This window comes from Cryptotermes secundus, unplaced genomic scaffold (assembly GCF_002891405.2).
Source record: "Cryptotermes secundus unplaced genomic scaffold, Csec_1.0 scaffold719, whole genome shotgun sequence".
NCBI classification, from domain to species: domain Eukaryota; kingdom Metazoa; phylum Arthropoda; class Insecta; order Blattodea; family Kalotermitidae; genus Cryptotermes; species Cryptotermes secundus.
Genome location: NW_019719368.1, coordinates 515,209 through 528,900, shown reverse-complemented (window position 1 = coordinate 528,900; position 13,692 = coordinate 515,209). Strand labels below are relative to the sequence as shown.

The following is a 13,692-nucleotide window of genomic DNA, read 5'->3' as shown; positions in this document are numbered from 1 at the left end:
TTAGGATTTACTTTGCGTACTTTAGCTACAGATCCTTTAACACGGCCTGTCATAGAAGCGGCTCCGTCTGTACAAACACTAACGCAATCCTTCCATTTTAATTCATTATGTAACACATATTCATTAGTGACACGAAATAGTTCTTCACCGGTGGCTCGCTCGGGAAGTTCTTTGCAAAAAAAGGAATTTGTTGCAATTACAACTCCATCGATGTATCGAATGTAAGCAAGAAGTTGTGCGTGGCCGCTAATATCGGTGGACTCGTCGATCTGCTGTTGATTTTCTCCTTCATAATGGCTTCAATGTCACTGGACATGTCAATAACTCGGCGACTGATTGTGTCAGCAGAGAGAGGAATTTTTGAAATTTCACTAACAGCTTCTGAACCCAGGACTATTTTCACCATCTGTTTACAAGCAGGCATTAACAACGTTTCAGCTATTGTGTGTGGTTTTTTGGCCTTTACGATAATTTCGGCTACCTTATAACGTCCTGTACTTTTTCTGACACGCGTACAGTCGCAGTCATCAACGTTCTTTGTTTTTTGTTTTGTTCCAACAAGCGACGAAAATAATTGACACCCCTGCTTGTTAGAGAAGAATATTTTGTTGACAAATGTCGTTTCAATTTACTGGGAACCATAGCAGTATTACTGAGTTTTTCACCACAAACGATACACTCGGGGATTGGGCACGTTTTATCACCACACCAAAAAAAACCGTAAGATAAGTAATTATCACTATACTGCCGGTATACTAATTTTTGTTTCTTTTTTTTTCGGGCTCAGTGCTTTCACTACTTGCACTCGTGGACGAAACACTCCGTATAATGAATTTATCCATCTTGAAAAAATAAAGTAGTCTAATAGTAACAGAAAATAGCAAGACTAACTAGCAACCACAATTTTCGAACTACTTCAGAGCACAGCTGTGATAGAACTGAAACAACTGTAAAACGCGGGGTCTCTACTCTTCAAACGGAAGAAGTGACACTATACCGACTTATTTTTGAAATATTTATAATTTTAAATGGAGTCCAACAATCGGTGGGTGCATCGTTACAGGAAGAAAGTCATAAAGTTGAAGAAGCTCTAACTTCTAACAAACAGGGGCAAATACCGAAACAGCGTTATAAAAGACAGGGAAACCCTTTTTAATCCCTGCAGTTTTACGGAAAAGCAGGTAACCAGAACATGCGGCAAGTATATCAAAGAAGCCGCGTAGATACGAGAAAAATAAAAATAAATCAGTAATGAAAACTATGATATAACAACAACTGTGAGTAAATAATTTACGTTTAATTTCTTAGAATACAACATTACTGTACATAAAAAATCACGGCATGAAATAAAATATGAATAAGCATCATCTTATTTAATCAGTGCAGTGGCTGAGACTAAAACACAAGCATATGAAACACGGTAACTGGGATAAAATAAAACGAATAAAATTCGACAATTAATTTCTTACAATAGGTAAAAAGTTCGCGTCACACCTTCCACCTTGTGACGGCACACGGGTTGCGGAACACTGGGCTAGAAGATACAACTCTTCATAACCGCCACTGTGAGAACCTCAAATCCTACATAACTACACATGCTTTCCATTCGGAAAACCGGAAGGAAAAAGTATGCTGGGAGACATAGTCGTAGACGGAAGAATAATTTGGAGTGGATCGTAGAGAAGTTTGGTGTGAGACTTATCGGGAATTAAATATGTAGCTGACACACGGAGGCAAGCGGTCAGCTTTTCCGATCACTCTAGTAAAGCCATTGTGTTCCATAAAAATAGGTGAAGTTGTCCCTGTGCTGAACTAATTCAACACTATGCCATGAATGCGTATGGGGGAGTGGATATATGGATCCCCATTTTCTTGATCTCGGCACTAGCTGGAGGTGAGTGGTCAGCTTCACGCCCATACACAGAGCCCCCGGTACCCACTGGATAGGAGGTTGTGTGGACCCCAGAGCCGGTCTGGACGACGTGGAGAAGAGAAAATTCTTGACCCTACGGGCACTCAGAACTCCATCCAGTCCGTAGCCAGCCACTATAGGGACCGCGCTTTCCCGACTCCTGTGTTCCACAAATGGCGGAGAATTATCTGACCAGTTGAGCGACTGGCAGTTTAACAAGATGTCTCCACTGTCCCTAATGTGTATTTATTGCTGTGTAGTACGCGAAATTTTTATTAGCTTTATGTACAACGTCACTTATAACTAGGGCCGCGCCATAGCTGAAGCGGTTAGTCGCTGGCTTCCCACCACGGCGGCCCGGGTTCGATCCCGGGTCTCGTCAAGTGGGATTTGTGGTAGACAAAGTGGCGCTGGGGCAGGTTTTCTCCGAGTACTTCGGTTTCGTTGCGCCAATTGCTCCACAATCACCCTCACCTATCATCTGGGGCTGGTACAATAGGGCAGAAGTGGCCGCAGTACAAGGGACTTAGTCCCACCCCACTAGCAATAAAAAATACTTATAACTATAGGTAGTGTGGATTCGGCTTACGAATATCACATTTCTTTTTGTATGCAATCAACATTTCACTCGTGGCTTCCAGCCGGTTTTCATATGTAAGGTGCAACACATAGGAAACTGACAGTTCCGTTAGCTGCGGACTTCGCAGCGTATTTTATTGGCTTGTTTCTGTAACGCAACGAACATAGGGCCACGTGATAGCGGCTATAAAACGTTAATTCCATGTAAGAAGAACCGAGGTCGGGCATGCGCAGTATTTCACCGCCCAAGCTGACGCAAGCGACAAGGCCTCTGACCTCTGTTCCGGAAGTGTTCGGTTCGAATCTCGCTACAGTGGGGGAACTAATTAAGAACAATGTTCTGGGGTGTGTTTTTGGACGAACGCCCAGCCTACAGCTTCAGGGTGAAAAAAGACCACGTAAAAATTCAAGTCAGAGTCTGAGACTTGAGATTCTAAAGACATTGACTGTGGAGATGCTTTCTGGGGTAAGGCGCCGTGTATCTGTCAGGGCTTTACCGACGTTTCGGGGTTAACTGAAGATGGAGCCAATGTGTTCTTCCGAAAAATCGTTATTGATCAGACTACATTCCGTCACATTTCACAGGATTGTTTTCTTTGTGGTCAGTGCCGCGAAGTTTCCTCCCATAATTTACTCATTCACTCCAGTCAAATCCAGGGATAGTACCCTCTCATCGTCCCTTTGTTTCACACAGTTTAGAATTCGTTAATCACCGAACGTATTCGATGTTATATACAGGGTGAAACAAGATTTGCGCAGAATCTCGCCATAATATAATTCCTTGTTAGACAAAAATAAGTCGAAAATGTTGCATAACATGTGTCGTGAGACGATTAGTTTTCGAGAGACACTTCACCGTCAAAGGGGTAACATTGCAAAGCACAGCGCGCCGTTAAGTGTGCTCCGAATAGCAGGTGTTAGTTGTGATCGAATGATCATGGAACACACACGCGAAGAATACTGCGACGAGTTCTTTAACCTTCGGTGCCTCCCGGAATAGCATAGTCGGTATAGCGACTGGCTGTGGACTGGACAGCCAAGGGGTCGGGGTTCGAGTCCTGGTGTGGTCAAGAATTTTCTCTTCACGTCGTCCAGAGTCCAGACCGGCTCTGGGGTCCACCTACCTCCTCCTATTCAAAGGTAACCGGGGGCTCCTTCCCCGGGAGCAAAGCGACAGGGCCATGAAGCTGACCACTCACCTCCAGCTAGTGCCGAGGGCAACGTAGTGCTTAGTTAACCACGGGAACGACTTTACCTTTCACCGCAAACAGTCCTGCTGCACGGGAATAGGGCTGCGTTATCCAGACGCTAATGTGTTTCGACGCGGAGCACGCGGTAGCGTAGTTGGTTCAGGCACTATGCAACAAGCCGGAAAGTCACGGGTTCGATTGCCGATGAGTTCATTTGATTTTCATTTGACCCAATTCTTGCAGCCGTACTGTGACCCCTGGGTCGACTCAGCCCCTGTCAGAAATAAGTACAGGAATCTTTCTGGGCGTAAAAGGGCGTACTGAACGTAAGGCTTAACAGTCTCACCGCCATCTGTTAGCCGATCGTCTCACAGCCCTGTGAGCCTCGACAGCCTGTTACTAATATGTTTCGATGATTTGAGCATCGTCCCCATGGGTCAGGAAGTCTTCGAAACGTGTGAATGCAGGTCTCCCACTGATTGTGTGGACAACAGCCATTGCAGATGCCATAACTAAAAACTGTGGAATCAGAACGGTGGAGAATCTCAGGCGATTTTGCACAGGAATTACCAGCAATCTTGAATCTTACATCTCTTTCCAGACGATAGCCCCCTTCTTATGCTTGTTTGAGAATTGCTACATCAACACATTAGGGATGAGCTCTTTTTACTGGTATCCTATGTAAGGCCGAAGCATGTTTCACGCGTGATGACGTATTCAACGTCCGCAACAGTGACTTCTGGGTACGAGATAATCCTAATGCTATCCGTGGACATGGGTATCAGTTCCCTTCAGCGTCAGCTCTTGGACTGGAATTGTCGGCGCCATGTTTATGGTCCTCCATCTGCTACCTGACACTGAATGCCCAAATATATCGTCATATTCCGTAGGCAGTTACCCCGGGCTGCTTGGAGATGGGTCTTCAGCTGTGTCCAGCGCGCTGTTATATGAATGAAACATATCCAGGAAGGTGTACCGGACATAGAGCGCCGAGTGCATGGCCTCCCCGGTCCCCGGATCTCACTCTGATGGACTTTCTCCTGTGGGGGACACGTGAAGGAGCATGTTTATGCAGTCCCGCCCAGGACTGACGAAGATCTTGTCAGGACTTCAACTGTCCATGTTGAAGTGTTAAAGCATGCTTGTTGGGAACTGCCTTGCGGCACGCTGTCTGCAAATGGACCTACGCTGACGAGGTCCCCATCCTATCACTGGGTACCTTGCGCCGTTTGACTGTAATGTGTAATTCGAAAACGTTACAGGACGTACGTTGTTCAAAATTTTAGACTAATTTTTTTAACATACTATGGAGAAGTCGTGCACTAATTTCGTTTCACTCTGTATAATGTATCTGCGATAAGGAGGAGGTTATTAAATGGCGAAAATGAAATATAGAAAGAAAAATAAAATGTAGACTGTCACATTGTATAAGATCATTTATGTCAGTGCGACTCGAAGTAGACTGTAAATGTGCGCAAGGTCCATGGAGATAACGGGGCGCTTCTACGGGTTCCTTGACGCCAGCTAACCAATACTTGGAATCTGTTCATCAAAACAGGGCCCTGCTAACCACTGAGCAGCGATTCAGCGTAGAGTCTTTGCTACAGTCTTGTCCATAGCGTCGCATGTTAGAATGACTGATGAATAATGGATTTGGAAGGAAGCGATCGTAACATAATTGAGGTCCTGTCCCGGGATTTGCCTGGAGGGACTGTGGAAGACCCCGATAACCTATCAGCTGAGACTATATGGCGTCGAATGACATAATTAGGGAAGTGCGTTGACGGAGCAGTTCAATATGATGTACTGATCAGGCCTTTGCCTGAGAAAGATCACGCAAGACGTCTGTGAGGAAAGTTGCCGTGGGCTGCACAGTTGAGATAGCCGGAGTAGCTCGGTCGGTATAGTTGCGGGTTGGACGTCCCGGGTTCTATTCCCGGCATGGAAAAATGCTTGTCCTCCAGAACGTCCAGACCAACTCTGGCCCACCCAGCCTCCTATGAACTTGATACCGGCGGTAAAGCGGCATACTGGATATTTTTGTATATACTCTCATTGTGGAGGTCTAAAGAAATTGAGTTATTCTTTTTGTTTCCAACCCGAAAATGTTCTCGCATCCGCACAGTAATTTGGAATTCTGAAGACTTTATTAAGACGTAAATATTTCTTGGCACTGCTGGAGTAATGACGTCCAGAAGAGGAGTTAGTCATCACTCATTTTGCTCATTATATTTTTGTTGATTAACGGGTTATCTCCAAGAGGCCACTTTGAAGAAAAGTTTCATTTTTATCAGCACGAGATAAGTATTATCACGGGACTAAGCATTTTTGACGTGTTGGTAGCTTAAACATGACACATGTCTGTCTACCGACCGCAGCCGGTGGCTGAAGTTTCTTTCCTCTCTCTCAGTTAAGTCACGAGAAAGCTGGCTGTCTACCGAGAACATTTCTATAACAGCCTTCTGTAGATGTAAATTAATGTTGGGGAACGTTGCTAGGCCCTTACGTGAAACATTATTGTTGTGTAGTGTCTGCCACGATATTGGCTTTTCGGTGTTTGTGTACTAAGTGAAGTGAACAAATTATTGTTTTGTAAAGTTGGTATTGTTTTTCAGTGATTTAAAACTTCTTTGTTTGTTGTGGGCCAGTTTTTTGCTGACCTGGTCACAGAAGAGCTTCAGAAACCAGAGGTAATGTTAATCACAGTAAATAACAGAGTGTTTGTAGCAGTTGACGAGTCGCCGTTGTAACCGACGACGTCCGCGGTTCGATTTCTCAAGCAGACTATTCTTTTCGAAGTTTATTTATAATCGTGGCTGACTCCATGATCCTCTTCCTCTCATGGAACCCAAATGCTCATTACCGTGTTCACAACAGCCCGCCACATTCCATGTAAACGCCATGGAACAGAGTCCTCGAGAAGTTTGTAGTCGCTCAGCCTGTGAACCCCTTCCTCGCCGTTTATAAAACCTGAATGTTCATTATCGTGTTCATAACAGCCCGCCATAGGTCCCTGTCCTGAGCCAGATTAATCCAGGCCACCTTCACATAATGCTTCCTTAATATCGCCGCAACTATGCCCGAGTTATTTTAATGCCGTTTTTTGTTTTCGGGGTTTGTTCCCAAAACACTGAACGCATTTCTACGCCGCCATACGTGCTACATGCTCCATACATCTCATCCTGCTCTCTGGCCAAGAATTCCAATTATGAAGCTTGTCGGTGTGCAGTTTTTTCCGGCCTTCTTTTGCTTAGGAACTGGTAGGAACAGTATTTTGGGTTCTGAAGTGTTGCCACTGTAACACTCGTTGAGAATTCAGCAGGAAACCCCATCATTTGTTATATAAACTTTAACTTCCCCTGCGTGTTATCGAGTGATGCATCATGGCCGACGTTTAACTCCAACTCCCACGAATAACACTCGTAAACATTCAATCGCAAACCGTCTCACTTTTATAGTATACTAACTCCATGGAACCCAACCCACCTTGAGGAGCTGCCAATTCTGCAGGTACTAAAGAACTTCCTAACATTATGTGGAACCCGAAGGTTCATTACCGTGTTTACAAGAGCCCTCAGCTGGTCACTATCCTGAGCCAGATCAGTCCAGCCCATACCACCCCATCCTGTCTCTCTAAAATCCATTTAATATTATCCACCCACCTACGTCTTTGTCTTCCTAGTGATCTTTATATTATAACTACACTTCACATATCCACATCAAAATAAAATTAGTACCCACAAATAGACACAGTACCTTGAAACAAAACACTTCTCGCTCGTTCGTGGCATTGCATACATTACTGTGAAGAACACGCTAAGAAACATTCGTGTTCCGCAAAATGCCATAAACTTCTTGAGTCTGAACACCTACGATTTCCCCAAGAAGGAACCCACTTGATACAGTGAGTCTTGAGTGGCTGAGCAACTGCTGGCTTCTCTAGGAGGACTCAGCTGCTTGAATTAAGTTAGTCGGAATGTTTTCTAAACATCAACGCATTCAGGCATACATTTAAGATTACATATGGGGAATTTAGGCAGCTCAATAAAGACGAATTGAAGTGGAAAGTGAATGGCTGGAAGACAAGCAGTAAAAAATATTTGCGAACGATGTAATAGAATTTAGTGAAAAGAAATGACAGGGCTCGCGGTAGCGTTGTAAGTTGAGGCATCTTGCTACAAGCCGGAAAGGCGTAGGTTTGATTCCTGATGAGATCATTGGATTTTTCAGTTGACCTAATCCTTCCAGCCGCACTATGGCCCTGGGGTCGACTCAGCCTCTTAACAGAAATGAGTACCAGGAATCATCCTGGGGTTAAAGAGCGGCCGGCGCGTAAGGCTGACAGCCTCACCCCCATCTGTGAGCCGATTGGCTAGAACAGGCATGTCCAACGCGTCGATCGCGGGACGATTTTGGGTCGATCTCATAGGCCTATAAGGAAATTATACGCGAAAAGCATGTAAATGCACTTGTAATATAATGTGGTTATGTTCAGATTTTGAAGGGAAAATGCGTGTTAAAGTAGCTGTACTTTCAATGTATGTTGCTTTTACAACAAACATCATGTGTCGTGTTATTTTTACCAATATTTTTGCTTAAACCGAGGTACGAAGATGGGGGGGGGGTATATCACTGGCAGTTTTGACGCTAAAAAGTCGATCACAACCATATGGGCCTCCACGGCTTGTTACAAGGATAGCTCTACATTTTTAAGAGTAAATCTTCTCAGTTTACGTTGCTATGATCGGGCTTTGCTTTCAGTAGCGTTGGCCTCAAGTCAGGAATCGACAGTAGCGAATAATAGCATTAACAAGAAAGTTAGCAACAGATTAAGTTCCGGGAACCTCCGTCTCATCTGCAGAGAGCTGAGGTTTAGAATGTTCAGAAGTAATTTATAACTGTACTACCTTCTGTTTTGCATGGGTGTGAACCTCAGCGTCCGCCCCGAAGGTGCAACATAAATTACGGCTGTTTGAAACTTGTGCTGAGGGAATATGAGAGTTGAGAAAATTATATATTGAGAAGTTTCGTAATTTGTACTCGTCATGAAGTATAGTTAGGGTGATCATGAGGACATGTAGCAAGAATGGGGAAGATGAGGCATGCATACAGTATTAATTAGACAATTTGAAGAGATCGGTTGGGCGAGTTAGTCCTAAATGGGAGGATATTATTAAAGTGGAATTTAAAGAATAGGATTGAGGTGGGCTTGATTTCATTTGCTCAACAAGGGGTCCATTTGATTTATTACTGTAAACATAACAATGATTCACGTTTCATGAGTACTCTCTTCTTGCATGTGATACCATGCAGTCTGGTACTTTACTTACGTTTCGGGAAAAGATAATCCCTCTGTCCTTCAGAGTAGAAATAACGTAGAGTCTTTACTTGCTCCTTGCTGTTGCTCTGTCTTAACCTTCCACACTGAAGATGGAGCCATTACATTCCTCCGAAACGTTGGCGAACTTCGACTACCGGGAGTCATGTTACAGAAGACAGAACTTTCGGATAGCCAGACCGATAAACTGAGCAACGGTTAGCTTCTCAAGAAAGGCTGTAATACATGAGTTGGATAGCATATAGGCTTGACCTCGACCCTGAATACGCGACATTCCCTACTCTGCGTTATCTCTCTCCATAACCACCGGCGTGAGGACCTCAGCTCCTACCTTCCACAGATTTCGTCATTATTTGGAGTTGCTGTCCAAATGACGTACCTTCGTATTGCGTTTTTGTGATCAGAGTGTGCCGGTTGTTGGTAACAATGGTGAGGTGCAAAACAACACGTCAACAATACCATACAATAAATTTCCCCTTCTTCCATGATATGTATACAGTTGCCGTCTTATAGTGCACTCAGTTTCACCTGTTACTTCACGACATGTTTCGGCAACATAGTGCCATCATCAGGTGCCCTAATTACGCTAATCTATTTCATTGCTTGCCTTTATAAAAGTATTTAAAAAGTGCGTATTTGTCAACTATAATAAATTTACACACACTAAAACTTGTTAAGATTATACATCTTATGTATCATAATTAAAACTTGCGGTGGTTCTTCCACCATGGGGGTCGTTTTTCTTACATTCTGTTGGCTGCGTGTGTGTCTGTGTGTATCCCCTTATCGTTGCTAGGTAACAACTCGGTAAAGACGTTCCCGCGATAACAAAGAACTAGATAATTTTTCTTTTATGTTACCAAATTTCGTTGATTGATGCAGTATTATCGGTGTGTATGAATTGTATAGGCGTATCATTTTGTCCCCGCACCCCCCCAGGTGCCCCCTTTGAATATTAACGGAATTGTCGCTTTATTACTTGATGGTTAAAATGGTTTTTAGCAGGTTTTACTTGTTTCGGCGTTTGAGTCAGCGTAGAGAATAACAAGTGTTGTGAGCTAAACGAAATTATCTGTTTATTTATTCATCGTGTCTCGCTGTTTGCGTCAGCGGTTGCATAAATGTCCTTGAGATAGTGATTTCAAGAAACCAGAATAGGCTGTTATACCCGTGCTTGGAGTGCATGTTTCTGGTCCCCATCGCGATAGAGCTTCAGGTTTCTAGTCCAAGAAAGAGGACGTATTTAAAAAAAATCGATGGACTTTACTACCAAGATGGCCGGGGTTCCATTCCCGCCGGAGGCAAGATTTCTCGGTACTCTAGCAGTGTTAAGACCAGTTCTGGGGCCCACCGAACCTCCTATTCAACAGGTACTGGAGGTTATTTCTGCGGGAGTAAAGCAGACGGATTGTGAAGATTACCACTCATCTACATCTAGTACCGAGGTCAAGAATTGTGGAGCTATACGTCCACTTCCCCATATATCTTCATGGCATAGTGCTTAATTAAGCACAGAGAAAAGTTTCATCTTCTTGCCGTAGGACAGAGCGAGTTGGCTCAAACATTAACGATTTTGACTTGTGCTCTGTTCGAATGTTCTTCGGGATCCAGACTGTTCTGACTGGCTTTCTTTTTGGGGTGGGGGTTTCGTTAGCCCCACTAGTCAAATTTTGGGATAATACCTCAAATTAGGCCTCGATCACTTGCCTCCAAAAGTTTTCAATTCATTAATCACGATCGTCCACTGATTCGACGCAATGTTGACTGAGTTACTGACATCATCGTTAAATAAGCAACATAAAATGCAAATTACGACTAGAATACCTTACAGCAGGTTGGGCGAGACGTTAGTCGCGGTGTCCCGGTGGGCCACAAACCTGTTTTTGTTCTACCGTCAACCCATGCGACGAAAACCACGTTCTTGTTACCTTGTAGTTCGTAGAAATGTTTGAGGTTGGTTTCTGGAACCTGGCGAGCGGCGGCAAGTATCATCAGCCGAAAATATGGCGCCTGCCCCACAGACGCCCCCGTGGAGTCGTGTTTAAGTTTAGCAGCAGTTTCACAGCGAAATTCACAGAATTGTTGGACATGACGCTGTGTCCGCTTTCTTCGGCGCATGAATTAAACGCATACTTGGTGTGTTCTGTAGTAACCGTGGTAACGAGACATGCTTGCAGCGGATTGTGGTATGATCCCTATTCATTTATTACCATACGTTCCTTATTTTGAAAAAATTAAAGTAGGCTTATGAGATCACCTTGTCGTATGTCTGTGCTTATCCTCCCATTAACTTTTGAATGGCAGAACCAATCTTTATGAAACTTGGTGTGTATATTTATCCAGGCACTTTAGCCCATCTCAACGGCGTAATTCATAAATCCTTTTTTTCCCCCCCTTGGCACTACAGCCCCAGTGGGCCTAGGCCTACCTCCACGAACTCCGTTCACTCGTAAATCCTTACCATCAGTAATACCAACATTTCATCCTCATATCATTTTACGCCTGTGCCAATATTCATGTAACTTAATATATACTTGATATCGTGCCACATGTATCCATCTCATTGGCAGTAATCCCAACTGTAGCCTCTGAAATCGTTGACGTAGTGCCCTTAATCTTGCGCCAACGCCTGAACCGCTCGTCATGAGACTTGGTATGTATGTAATGCCACCTTAACGATCTACTTACAAATCATTCCCATCAATGATACCAACATTGAAACATCTAAAATTGTATTGTATTATTGATTTATTAGGCGTACATACTAACGGATTTTTATTTATCGTATCAGATACACGAATTTTGATGAAAGGAAAGTAGGCGATTAATTCTTCCCAGAACTTCTTGTTTGTTTTAAGATGACTTAGTTTCATGGTGGTGGTAATTAAATAGTTTTTACTACAGTTTGATGTGAAACTTCCAAAGCAGCTGTAATGCTGGAACACCGTTCACTTTATACGGCCTTCCCCACCACAATTTCAAGGTCACAGAAATGACGCGTGAATCAAAGAATCTCGAGACATTAAGGAGAGTAATGACAGAGAGCAACAGAAACAGTTACCGCATTGTGCAGCTTCTTCCTAATCGGCCTTGCGTTTGCAAATACTTCACCGGAGGCAGTAAATCGCATCATATGCTTTAAAACGAATGAACACAAAAACACAAACTCCGTGGTTCTAGTCCGCAAGCGAACTATACCGACAGAGCGACCGTCGCTTGTCGTCGAAGTTAGTGCCAACTTTAGCGGATAGAGGGTGTCACGTGGTCAGCGCAACGAATCCCCACTGCCGTTATTTTCGGTTTTCTAGACCTGACTTTGAGTAATTAAATGAACTTAAAGCATGTCAGTAATAATTGTTTATTGTAAATGGATTTATTATCATATTTAATGATTGTTTAAGGTTTAGATATATCCACGTGCATATTTGTGCATCCTTTACGTTACAGATAAGCCCTCCGGATCCATTAAGTCTTTGTTTGGTGTCAAGTTTTCCCAGAGAGTGCTCGAGAGCAAGTTACGGAGTAATAGAAAGGCTGTATGAATCACCGCAAACCCTTAATAGTTCCATGAGCCTCGTTAGAGAACTACATTAAAGTGGGGGATATACCAAATGGCTTCTTCTTGCCGAGTCGCGCTTTTCAGCAAATGAAAATACCTTTATATCTCTTTTGCTTGATTGATCATCCCTGTCACGTTTAACCTCTTCAAATTTGTATGAATATTAACATAACCGATATAACCTGTTCTAACTATAGACTTTGTCACTAATGAAGGAAACATGAAATCGACGTTTCAGAAGAAATCACAAACCGACTGTTCGGACTGAACTGAATCTCGTTCGCTCGTTCTGTAACAGCAGGAAAAAGGTAAAGCTGTCCCTGTAACAGGTCATGTATGCCCACAGGGTTGTGAGACAACGAGGCTCCCACATTTTCTGGACAGTCGGCTCACAGATTGTGGTGAGGTTGTCAGTCTTACGCCCCGGCCACCCTTTACCCCCAAAAAGATTCCTGGCACTCATTTCTGTTAGAGGCCGAGTCGACGCCACGACCATAGTGCGGCTGGAAGGATTACGTCAATTGAAAAATCCAATAACCTCAGAACCCGCGACCTTCCGGCTTGTGGCATAGGGTCTCAACGCAACTACACGTACTTCCGAAACGATAATCCTAACCATTAACTTGTAATATATCTAATAATGTGCGATTTTCGGTACTCGCTCTGTCATCTGGAGGGATTTGTAAACGGGTAAAGGAAGCAGAAGTTTGTGTCCACTGCATTTTTATGTCGAAGGACTTTTGTCGTATTATGGTCGCGGGTGCTTGAAAATATGCACTGACATTTCCTCACTATTCTTAGGTTAGATGGATGTTTGGAGAAATATGTCTTATCGTCTGACCCCCTGTAGTCTGTATGCGCGTTGTCATTGTCTGTACCAATGTGATGTTACCATAACAACGAACTGTCGTTCCATGAAAGTAAGTTACGTATAACCCGATAACTGCCTCCGCAAACCTACAAAACCACATAAATCTCCTACAACAGTGGTTCCACAAATGGCGCATGAGCATAAACAACGAGAAATCAGTCCAAATCACCTTCACCAATCGCCGAACCACTTGTCCGCAAATAACAATCAACAACAGGAACATACCAATCAACACCGAGGTCA

At 43.7% G+C, this 13,692-nt stretch overlaps 1 protein-coding gene across 7 annotated transcripts in view; it reads left to right on the top strand.

The window, feature by feature from the left end:
* LOC111865139 (protein N-terminal asparagine amidohydrolase) overlaps window positions 1-13,692 on the top strand; it is a 228,724-nt gene that overhangs the window by 133,763 nt on the left and 81,269 nt on the right. For 2 of the 7 annotated variants that reach the window (XM_023852954.2, XM_023852928.2), the window contains exon 1: window positions 6,034-6,371. The exons of the other annotated variants lie outside the window; for them this stretch is intronic. The gene's annotated coding sequence lies outside the window, so the exon portion shown is untranslated. Of the gene's footprint in view, window positions 1-6,033; window positions 6,372-13,692 lie in introns of those variants that run through there. 7 annotated transcript variants of the gene reach the window in all.